The 12,142-nt window shown below is 49.2% G+C and overlaps 1 protein-coding gene across 3 annotated transcripts in view; it reads right to left on the reverse strand.

Annotated features, from left to right (window-relative positions):
• Window positions 1-12,142, reverse strand: part of CPNE3 (copine 3) — a 132,554-nt gene that overhangs the window by 86,868 nt on the left and 33,544 nt on the right. Inside the window, exon 1 of one of the 3 annotated variants that reach the window (XM_075353115.1) lies at window positions 497-517. The exons of the other annotated variants lie outside the window; for them this stretch is intronic. The gene's annotated coding sequence lies outside the window, so the exon portion shown is untranslated. Of the gene's footprint in view, window positions 1-496; window positions 518-12,142 lie in introns of those variants that run through there. 3 annotated transcript variants of the gene reach the window in all.

Raw genomic sequence — 12,142 nt, forward strand, 5'->3', positions numbered from 1 at the left:
TAAAGTATAGGCACACAGAAATACATTATACCAGACTATAAACATCCTATTACAGGCTCAATATGGCAGTGCGCATAAAAAAATGCAAAAATATGTAGTAAAATTGCACCTGTCATGAGATATGTTAAAGATGCCAACAGTGAGAGGGTTTTTTGTTTTTTTAAAGAAAAATTATTGATAACCAATCATCATGACCCTAGGAATCATTTGTCGTCCATAAATACACGGGTAGGATCGGAAACCGTTCAATACTAATACTTCTTATAGCACGGTTTAGAAAGCTGCAGATCTGGTGATGGCCATACAAAACTAAAGTGGCTACCTGATATCTAAACAAAAGACCAAAAGCAAATACAAGTGACCTTTGTGCCAGGAGAGCGTGACAGGATGGTAACATTTCGTTTGGGTAAGGCTGGGTCGGATTTTCCATAAGGCCAATCTACGTCATGGCCCAGGGTGCAGCACTTAGTAGGGTGCATTCATATTCATTACTTACTACAGTTTCTTGCATCGCTGCCCCCTCTCAAGACATCCTAGATCCTGGGTGACAGAAGTAGAGAGCCGGCGCTGCAGTCACTTCTTCCAGTGTCTATCTCCATCCCTGCCATAGCTTCTAACTCTGACAGAAGATGTCGTAAGGATACAGAGCTAGTAGCACTGAGTGACACCAGCACCAGTGGGAGGGGGCACAGAATAATGTGCATTGGCCTAGGACGTAGAAATATGTAAATCCGGTTCTGGAGTAACGGGTATAGCAGTATACGCCACGTGGTGCATCCAGGGATGAAGACAGGCTATATGGGTTTCTTCCGGGTACTCCAGTTTTCCTCCCACACTTAGAAGACATACTGATAAAGAAATCAGATTGTTAGCCCTTCCGAGGACATTACCCGTACAGTACAGTCGTCTACATTGGCGCTACACAAGCAATCAGAAAATATATAAATAACATATTGAAAGTGTAAACTGAAAAGTTAGTCAAAGATTCAATAAGGTTGGTTGGTTAGACAACTAAGGAGGCGCACTCGGAGGTTTCTCACTTTGGTTTGATTCCATATGATTTGGTTCTGTTGGTGAGGGTCACTAACTGGCAGGAAACCAAGGCACAATCTTTTCACCAACAACGCCTCTCATACTAGATTAGATCACATCTTCCAAACAGCAGGTTTTTCCAATACCTACAGCTTAGGAATGCTTGTAAAGTACCATCTAGATCAAGGTTTCCCAAACTCCAGTCCTCATGGCCCCCAATAAGTCATGATTTCAGGATTTCCTTACTATTGAACAGGTGATGGAATCATTGTCAAGGCATCACCTGTGCTATATTAAGGAAATCCTGAAAACATGACCTGTTGGGGGTCATGAGGACCGGAGTTGGGAACCACTGGTCTAGATCTAAGAGTTTGTCACCGGTGGATCGTACTCTGTTACTAGATTTGTCGGTGGAGGCTGGAGACACAAAGGGCGCAATCTCTTGGTATTACATGTATTTACAAGGGGCCAAAGGTAGGATGGACACTTGCTGCCTTAGGGAAAAATGGCAGGGAGACGTATGTCTTATTTCTACATATAGAGGAGGAGGTAGTTCAAAATATTCAGTTATTGTCAGTCACTGAGTCACATAGGCTATTACAATTATTCTTAGTGCATAGGGTATACAGTACTCCGGTGTAATAATTTAAAATAGGGACTAGCCCTGACTCGTGCTGCTGGAAATGTGGGGTTGTGGATGCGGACCTGATACATCTTGTCAAGCTGTTCTAAGAGAGACATTGAAGCTAGAAGCAGTGTAGATTCAGAGTAAAATAAGCAGACAGCCCACCAGAGGGCAGTAGAATAGTCAGAAAGCCAGGTTTGCAACAGGAGGTCTCATCAGTAGTACAGGGAATAATCAAATCTTGGTCAGGTGATCGCCGAGGGTCAGTATCCGGCAAGTCACGTATACAGCCAAGGGACAGACGGAGCCGAAGTCAGGAACGAAGATACAGTGGTGGAGGGGACACAGGTCAGAACAGGCATAAGGCAGACAAGGCTGGGAGGACAGACAGACAAGACCGGGTAGTCAGGAAATGGGACAGATGGACGAACAGAGGAGGGCGCAGGTCAGAACAAGGTAGCTGAGAGGCAGGACAGATTAGGTAACTCACGGGAGCCAAGCATGCACGCTGCAGAGCAGGAATTATCATTGGCACTGCACCGAAGGTGCAGCGTCAGGATATAGCGGCCTGACAGAACGAGGCAGGATGAAATTAACCCCTCACAACCTGACCCTGAGATGGAATACCGGCCATGGCTCAGCGGCGGCTGAGCCAGGCATGGATCATGACACATGTCATGTGTAATTGCCCGTGACTAAGAAGGTATTGGACAGGTGTACTAGACCTCATAGACTATGTATGTGACTGCCAAGTTCACCGAGGCCTCTGACGTGTAACATTGGGTATACGGCATAACTTCTCATTCAGGAGAGTCACAAGATAGCTATTGCACGCATACTATACCAGGCACAGAAGACTATAGCTTCTTATTGGAAGAATACTACAGCCCCGATATGATCGATAAAGTAAATAATATCCTTAGACTAGAAAAGTATATGTTTCAGAAAAAGGAAGGTGTACAAGAAATTTAAAGATCTCTGGGCTCCTTGGCTCGACACCCCAAATCTGGTGCTGACAACTGATGTGGGCTAGATCTTTGTTATTGGGATTATTCTAGGTAATTTTAGAGGCGTACACATTACGGAGGGATAAGAGGAATCTATGCATGCCAAGGGTATTTAGGGATGGAGGGAGAGTCACTGTGGCCATTTAGACTCGGGTTAACGGGTAGCTCTGTTTGGGCTATCAGTGTTGCTGTCGGATTATGTGTGTTCTGCCTTGGGGTACATGAAAATGTGAATGAATATTTGTCTTGGTTAATGGATCATTTTGGTTCCAGGGGGGAAGGGAGTTGCTTAGGTTATGTATTTCCTAGTGTTTTCTTTTTCATGTACGTGCAAAAAATGTTCAAGAAAAAATGTATCTGATTTAAAAAAGATTAAATCACATCATGGTCCTTCCTTAACTCTCTCCCCTACTGCTCCATGCTAACCACAGCCATATCAACCACAATCTCTAGAAATTAGACTTCACCAGTCTCCGGCATCTCCATTTCTTTACTATGTCCATCAGTCATGGCAGCTCCTTTTTTCTGATTCTACAACGTTACAACAATGGAATCATGTTTGCCTCTTGTAGTAGTCTGGTCCATAGTTAAAGCTTAGACTTAATTTGCTTAACAAATACTTAATACTTGAGTACCACTATGTCACCACAAATCTCAGAGCGGACATGCACTGGTTTGAGGAAAAAATAGATAGACTCCATGCTAGGGCGCATGTGTCGCGGGCGGCGGGGTGCTGCGCTCGCTAACGCTCGGGTCCGGCGCTGCTGTTGCTGCTCGGTGGCTCGAGCGGTGGTCCAGATCCGGGGACTCGAGCGGCGTTCCTTGCCCGTGAGTGAAAAGGGGGTGGTTTGTTTGGGGGATTTAGTCCGTGACGCCACCCACGGGTTGTGGTGAAGATGGGCACCACCGCTGCTGGTGACGGGGATCCCGGGAGCGATGGTAGGGAGCAGCTGGGATGTTGTTTTCCCCCTCCGTGGGTAGGGGTTGGTGGTCCCGGGGCCCGGTGGTGAGACGGGGAGGCAGGGTCGGTGAGGTGCAGGGTTGCAGAGACAGCACGGCGCGGTGCCGGATGGCACGGGTGTACTCACTCAGCAAGAGATGCACAAAGTCTCCGGTAAACCAAACGGCTGGATGGACGGGTCCCGCAGCCGGCTGCTGTGTCTCTCCCCGGACAGGTGATGGTGGCTGTCTCTCCCTGCACCTTAGTGTACTGTGTTGACTCCAATGGCTTCCCAACGGTAGTCCGCTTCCTGGTGTATAGATACCGGAGGAGCCGTTTTGCCAGCAGGCGCTGGCCCTTGGACTTCTAGCCGGTGGCGGTGGCTGTATGTCCTCACGGTGTGAGCGGTTGCCTTCAATCGGGACTTGGTTGTTAGGGAACCCCGGGGGTTCCTGTCACATTCGGATTTGACTATTGACAGCGGCTCCAAGCCTGGTCGGGGTCCGATGGCCCTGCCTGGGTGTGCTTAGCTTCACTCCGTTCCCCGGTCCGGTACCGGTGGGCCACCGCCCAGCCCCGGTCCTTACGGCTCTGCGGAGTTCTGCTGACCAACTGCTGCAGACGGCCACCACCATCTGCCAACCGTGCTGTCAGTGCCTGGGCTCCGACCCAGACACTTGCAGTTTGGTGACCTCTCACTTTCACCTCCAACACTAAACTGTCACTTTTCCCGCCTCCAGGCCTGTGAACTCCTCGGTGGGTGGGGCCAACCGCCTGGCTCCGCCCCACCTGGTGTGGACATCAGACCCTGGAGGGAGGCAACAAGGGTTTCGTGTCTGACTAATGTTACTGTCTGGGGGTGGGGGGGTGTGTTTTGTCTGTGGCTACCTGGCTAGTCCAGGGCGCCACACATGTGTAACATGATGCGGAGTCGTGTGCAAGGATTGACTTTGGATGCCTCGTGCCCTGGCATACTACATGAAAACCGTAGTCGTGGCTGGGTGCATGGACTTGTGTGGCACAGGTCATACATCATAGCAGGTCGTATGTCGCTGTTGTCTTTGGCAGGCCAGGACCAAACAGCAAAATAGACTGACATGGAGACCAACAGTTCTCTTTAACCAACAGTTCTTTACTTAAAGGTAACCTGTCAGGTCAAAAAAGCGTTATAACCTACAAGCAGGGTGATGTGTGAGCTAGTAACCCCTTCCTACCCATCCCCGTGTTGTAATATTGTGTAATATGAAGGTAATAAAATACATTTTATTACTTACATATTCCCTATGTAAATGAGCAGGGACATGGGCATTGCATCGCCCCGTAGGCATTTGTATGCTTTCCATGGTATCACACCCCTGTGAGCGTGATACCATAAATTTACATGAGCGACGTCACGTCTGCTCCTTCACAAAACCGAGCATGCTCACTTACCATTCTCGCCGCCACATCCTGGTGCTTGCTTGTTGGCTTCAGACGCACACTGCTCATGCTCAGAAGACTCCTGCGGTTCCGGTCATGCACAGCGCGCGTCTGAACCCGGCAAGTAAACACCAGGATGAGAAGGTGGCGAGAATGGTAAGTGTGCATGGTAAGTGCGGGATCTGAAGACGCTGATGGTGACATCGCACATGAAAATCCGTGGTATCATGGCCACAGGGGTGTGATATCATGGAAAGCATGCAAACGCCCATGGGGCTAGAAACGCTGCTCATTTCCATAGGGAATATGTAAGTAATAAAACGTATTTTATTACTTTCATATTATACATTATTACAACACAGGGATGGGTAGGAAGGGGTTACTAGCTTCCCTCTAACAGTTTCCACAGTTTTTTAGTCACAACCTCACCTCACATGAGATAGCGGACACATAACTTAAGCACAGCCTCAGTATCACAGCATAGTACCAGATACAGTTCTAGCTTCCACTGGGTTGTTCCTGATCTTTCTGGACCTGTGAGCTCCAGCACAGCCCAGTCCAACACAACAGTAAAGTCTTTGACAGTCACTTTCTCTTACAGCGGATTTACGTATCCTTCCCTCGCATAACAGGGACTCCAGGGGTTTGGATCACTAAGGCAAAAATGGAGCAGCAGGCTCCCAGACACCTGGAGATCTCTTCTCCCCGTAGGGGTTGGGGGTACAGAATTTGCCAAAACCCCGGTGAAGAGCCTTATGCAAGCAGTCACAAGAGGGGATTCTGCCAGGGAAAGCCACACTCAGTCCCATGCAGGCCCGGACTGACCATAGGGCAATTCTGGTAAATGCCAGATGGGCCGGTCCCTGTGGTGGGCCAGTGCCTGTAGTGGGCCGCTGTATCTGCAGCCACCGCCGCGCTCCCAGGCAGTGTGTGCATGCCGGGCACACTAGCTGCAGCAGGACCAGGAGGCAGCGTGCTGTGCTGTGTCAACCCTGCTGTGTGATAGTGTGCCTGGCATGCACACACTGCTGAGGAGCGCGGAGGTGGCGGTGACCGCAGGTTCCTCCTTCCTATTCAAATGTATTTGCGTCTTTCAGACGTAAATACATTTGAACAGCGCGCCGGGACTAGGCCCCGCCCCTGACATACAGCAATCTGATGAGATCAGCAACTTGCTGATGTCATCACTGTGCTGCGGGAGCCACACAGGATGCCTCAGGCAGCGGTAAGCGCTCCATGGAGGAGGCGAAGATGGCAGGTTTAATTAATGGGGGATGAGTGGGGAGAAGCTGAGGACACATAATGGGGAACATTTGTGAAGGAACACATCTTTGTGACAGGCAGAGGGGAAGCACTGGGAGCAGGGGGGAGGTAGGAGTGTGTAGTGATGGGGTAGTGTAATTTGTGTGTGTAAGGGGTGATGGGGGGTGCCTTGTATTATGTCTGGGGAGGGGGTAATGGAGGGGGCATTGTATTGTGTGTGGGGGGAGGGGTAATGGGGAGTGCATTGTAGTGTGTGTGTGTGTGTGTGTGTGTGTGTAGTGGGTGATGGGGGGGTGTATTGTATTGTGTGTGTGTGTGGCGCTAATGGGGGTGCATTGTATTGTGTGTGTGTGTTTGCGTGTGTGTGTGTTTGCGAGGGGTAATGGGGGTGCTGTGTGTGTGTGTGTGTAGTGGGTGATGGGGGTGGGTGTATTGTGTGTGTGATAGAGGCTAATGGGGGTGCATTGTATTGTGTGTGTACGCGCGCGCGAGGGGTAATGGGGGTGCATTGTATTGTGTGTATGTGAGGGTAACGGGGGTGCATTGTATTGTGTGTGTGTGGAGGGGTAATGGGGGTGCAGTGTGTGTGTGTGTGTGTGTGTGTGTGTGTGTGTGTGTGTGTGTGTGTGTGTGTGGAGGGGCGCGGAGTCATTAATCGAGGACTAATTAGTGTGATATCAGTGATATTAGTCCTGGACCTGTCCGCACAGGTACAATCCCTTGTAGTGACTGCAGCGCTTGTAGAGTGATTAGGACACAGGTATGTGGTGGAACATTCCAAAAATCAGGGAAGCAAACAGCAGAAAATACATCAAGGTCTGCTACACACTGCAACAATGTGTCACATAGTGCCATACAGTACTCATATAGTGCCATACACTCACATAGTGCCATACAGTACTCATTAGTGCCATACAGTGCTCACGTAATGTCATACAGTATTCATAGTGCTATACAGTGTCACATAATGCCATACAGTGCTCACGTAGTGCCATACAGTGTCACATAGCTCCATACAGTGAGACAGAGTGATAGTGTCACATAGTGCCATACAGTGTCATAGTGCCATACAGTACTCACATAATACCATACAGTACTCACATAGAGCCATACAGTGTCACATAGTGCCATACAGTGTGACAGAGTGATACAGTGTCACATAGTGCCATACAGTGTCATAGTGCCATACAGTGTCATAGTGCCATACAGTGTCACATAGTGCCATACAGTGTCACATAGTGCCATACAGTGTGACAGAGTGATACAGTGTCACATAGTGCCATACAGTGTCATAGTGCCATACAGTGTCATAGTGCCATACAGTGTCACATAGTGCCATACAGTGTCACATAGTGCCATACAGTGTGACAGAGTGATATAGTGTCACATAGTGCCATACAGTGTCATAGTGCCATACAGTGTCACATAGTGCCATACAGTGTCACATAATGCCATACAGTGCTCACATAATGCCATACAGTGCTCACATATACAAGGCAGAAATATATTACACAATCACCACACGAAAAGTGGCCCTGTGTACCCCCAAATGCCAGGGCTGAATTTTAGTCCCAGTCCCGCCCTGGTCCCATGCCAGTGATACTAACCACATACCTTGACAGTTAGCGGGCCTGACCAGTTGTCACTACTCCGGCTCCTTCAGTTTAGAGCCACTCGTCCGAGGGTAGATATCTGGCCCCCAAGTTGTTGAATGCTTCAGTAACACCCGAGGATCAATTCTGCAAGTTGCAGTTGCCACGAGTCACCCACTACATATGGGCTTGACAACCTGTCTGACTTGGACGTCCATACTAGTCTCTAGTCGGCCCTGTCTAATGTTCTAGAAGGAAATAGTCACTTACCCTGGAGACTAACTCCTCCCATTGTGGGCTAGGCCCAACACTTAAGTATTACTTGCCCTACAGTCAGTTGATGGGCAGAGCTATTTTACCAAACATCCTATATAACATTTCTATACATCTTATCTTATACTTTACATTATACCTTACACCATCAGACATCACTATGCGTTATATCTTATTGCTATGCATTACATTAGCTCATCACTATACATGGAAATATTACAATGCCACATGACATAATACGCACTACAATACACCAGTGCGGTTGGCATGTCCAGGGAGGAACATGTCTTCAGTCCACCGCCTTACATGTGGAAGGTACCTTATGTATCCTACAGGCGTCTACTAGTGATTCAGAGCCTGTGCTACAGCCCTCAGAAACATTTTGCCCTGGGTACCCTGGCTATATCCACAGGGGTGTAAGCAAAGCCTCTGCTCTGGTCAAATAAACCACATGGCACTGTATGATGTGACACAGATCTTTATTACATGGTAGCACCCATCAAACACTGGAGCACATGATGAAAATTCATTATTTTCTATAATGCAGATGACATGGGCACAAGTGTGTGCTGGCAGCAGAACAGACAGCACAGGAAATTGCACATGATCAATATTTATCAGCAGTTGTACTACCGTATCACCATCTGAGCACTACCGGTGACGGGGACACATGTGACAATGTGCGGCTTGTGTCAGTCTGGTTATCTCTTTATTCATAGGATTCCATAACTGTGACATAATTGGATCATAAAGTGGCGGCTGGAAGTGATAAAATAATTATAACGTCTCTAAGCCAACTTAGAGGAGTAATACTGCGGGCTTACATCACTCGACTCGTGGCGGTAAAAGACTGATAGTTGTTAGGAGATTGTACTCACAGCAAAAAAGGGCAACCAGTCCAGTTAGCCCAGGCCAACACATCTAATGCACATGACCATTGAGGAAGGATTCTCCAGTCGTGCTGTATGTGTGTTACCCACCAATACCATCTGTAAATAATACACGAACTGCATGTGACTTGGTTTAAAATTGGCCACAGCAGCCTTTATTACCTATTATTTACATACTAACACAAGGGGGCGCCGTCCAACGGGCGACCCCAACAAATAACAATAGGTAACACAGTAACCAATACAGTAAATATACAACCCTGAGTAGGCCCAGTCCAGGAACCACTTCTCACCCCAGTATCCCTGGCCGCAACACACCGACCCAGAGATGAGGTATTAATCACCTACGGATTAACCCTCCAACTTTGCAGAACCCCGTGCCTGCAACATCCCGGAACCTGGAGCCACCATACCAAGATGGTGTCTCTCTGTCCAGTTACCATTGCCTTCAACCGCCTCTGGACCAGACCTACCCCCCGCTGCTGTGACAAAGAAACAACCCAGACAAAATTCCCCTCGGTATTAAACACAAGGGAGGGTGGGCGGGGATCGTTCCATATCCGGAAGTCAAGAGAGAGGGGGTAAGTCAAAGTCCTTTACTTACACCCCTCAACTGTCCCACCTCTTCCTCCAGGGAACTCCTCCTACCCACCAATCCCTCTATTCTGCCTTATAAACAAACCATTCCTGTTTCCATTAACCCCATCACTCCTTCCCTTCCCTCTAGTCATGTCGCCCCTCCACCCTATGGGTTCCATGGCTTTCTTGACCATTGAGGAAGGATTCTCCAGTCGTGCTGTATGTGTGTTACCCACCAATACCATCTGTAAATAATACACGAACTGCATGTGACTTGGTTTAAAATTGGCCACAGCAGCCTTTATTACCTATTATTTACATACTAACACAAGGGGGCGCCGTCCAACGGGCGACCCCAACAAATAACAATAGGTAACACAGTAACCAATACAGTAAATATACAACCCTGAGTAGGCCCAGTCCAGGAACCACTTCTCACCCCAGTATCCCTGGCCGCAACACACCGACCCAGAGATGAGGTATTAATCACCTACGGATTAACCCTCCAACTTTGCAGAACCCCGTGCCTGCAACATCCCGGAACCTGGAGCCACCATACCAAGATGGTGTCTCTCTGTCCAGTTACCATTGCCTTCAACCGCCTCTGGACCAGACCTACCCCCCGCCACAGGACAGGGCACGTGACTCCTTACGTGGCCTGGACCCGCCACACACCAAAAGCTTGTACCACACCTCCACGCAATCCCAGCGTCCACAAACAGCACCAAGAACGTTAAGATGCACCCCCATCGCATCACCAAAACCACCAGTTCAGCGCCACCAACTTTAGGCGCCGCCCCCCAATAAAGGCTCGATTGATACTGCCTACCGCACAAGCCACACGCCATTCCAAACCGGTCACACTATCAAAAACTACCCCACGATTAAGCCCGGGTATGTCTTCCACAATGCAACAAACCAACAAATTTTTTTTTTTTTTTTTTTTTTTAAAACATTCATAAATAACTTCTCGAGATACCTAATCGCTGCCTCCCACTCACTGGACCAGTACCATCGACCCGTCCAGACCCCACTGGCAAAATTTGGGCGAGCCTCAGACCGTCGAGGCCCCGAGAACCAACGAATGCCCAAATATCCAAATGAGGCACACCCTCACCACAAAACCCAGAGGTTATAAACCCACAGATAACCCCAACCTGTTACGCCAACCCATTCCACTCCCAAAAGACTCAAACGCCCCCATTGGCCTTAACCCGATAACAACTGAGGCCAACGTAACACCGAAACAAGAGGACTCCCACCTCCCAATACTTCTCACCACCCCTTTTCTGAGCCCACCGAGGGGCCTCCGTGGAAGCCCAATCCAGAAGGAAGACGACCCGTAGTATTCCGGGCGCCCACCCCCGCCACCTGCAATCCAGTCTGCAGCGCTGCCACAAAATGGTACCTTAACAAACGCGACACAATAATGATCCTGGGCGTCCTCACAACATAAATTCCGCACCCGGGACCGCGTATAACAACACCAACCTTCACCACCCGCCTAATCTGATTCGGTGAGCGACAAAGCCGGCGCTCAACCCACTGCACCACCTCGGACACATCCTCCAACATCCAACCTCCGCTCCTAACCGTAGATGGGCTGACCAACCCCACAATCTCAAAGCCTCCCAAAAGGCTAACACAAACCGTTTTGGACAAGGGAAACAAAACCTGCTCGTGCTCAGATGAACATAGCCACCACAAATCACTCACCAAACGCTTCCACAAAACAACGGAGACGAACCCTTGTATCCCGCTGCCTCACACCCTTACGACCAAACCCTTCAAGGCCTGCCGCGCACTAAGATCCTGCGAAAACATCTCTCCACATCTAATCCTCAACAAGACAGCCACAGCCGCCACCCTCTGCTCCACTGCTGACGCCGGCCTAGCAGCCTGAAAACCGTTAATCACCACTGCCAACACCCCCACCAAATACTCCACCGGGCCTTCCTCACACATTGTCCCAAACAACGTTATCCGCGCCACCCACACTTCTGGATATCAGCCCCAAATAACCTCAGTCACTGGGCACCGAGCCGCTCCCCAACACAGCCACACCAGACTCCACAAGCCCTCAGGACACACCGTGCCCACCTCGTCTGTTACGCGGCCTCAACTCCCGAGACCTGCAGAACTGGAAGGAAACAAAGCAGCTGCTATTCCCTTGGCGAACCCCAGTACTGGTTGCGCCACGCATACCATTTTTTTTTTTTTTTTTTTTCTTTTTTAAACGCATACAATTGCGAAACCAACTGTCGCAAGTACGCCACCCTTGGCCCCAGGATTAGCAAACCAACTATTAATCGAATTCTCCACCAACTGATAGTCAGAATGACAGCACACCTTCCTCTTGGAAAAACTGCCAACCTCCCCAACCCGACTACTACCACCGATTGGAAGCGCTACCCCACAATGCCCAACCAGAAAACCAACTGGACCCGCTGCATCCGAGTACCGCAGCTACGTTCCATCAGGCACTACCTTACCCAGCCACAATCCGCGGCCACTAAATCGCC

This window comes from Anomaloglossus baeobatrachus, chromosome 6, assembly GCF_048569485.1.
Source record: "Anomaloglossus baeobatrachus isolate aAnoBae1 chromosome 6, aAnoBae1.hap1, whole genome shotgun sequence".
In the NCBI taxonomy this organism is placed as follows: domain Eukaryota; kingdom Metazoa; phylum Chordata; class Amphibia; order Anura; family Aromobatidae; genus Anomaloglossus; species Anomaloglossus baeobatrachus.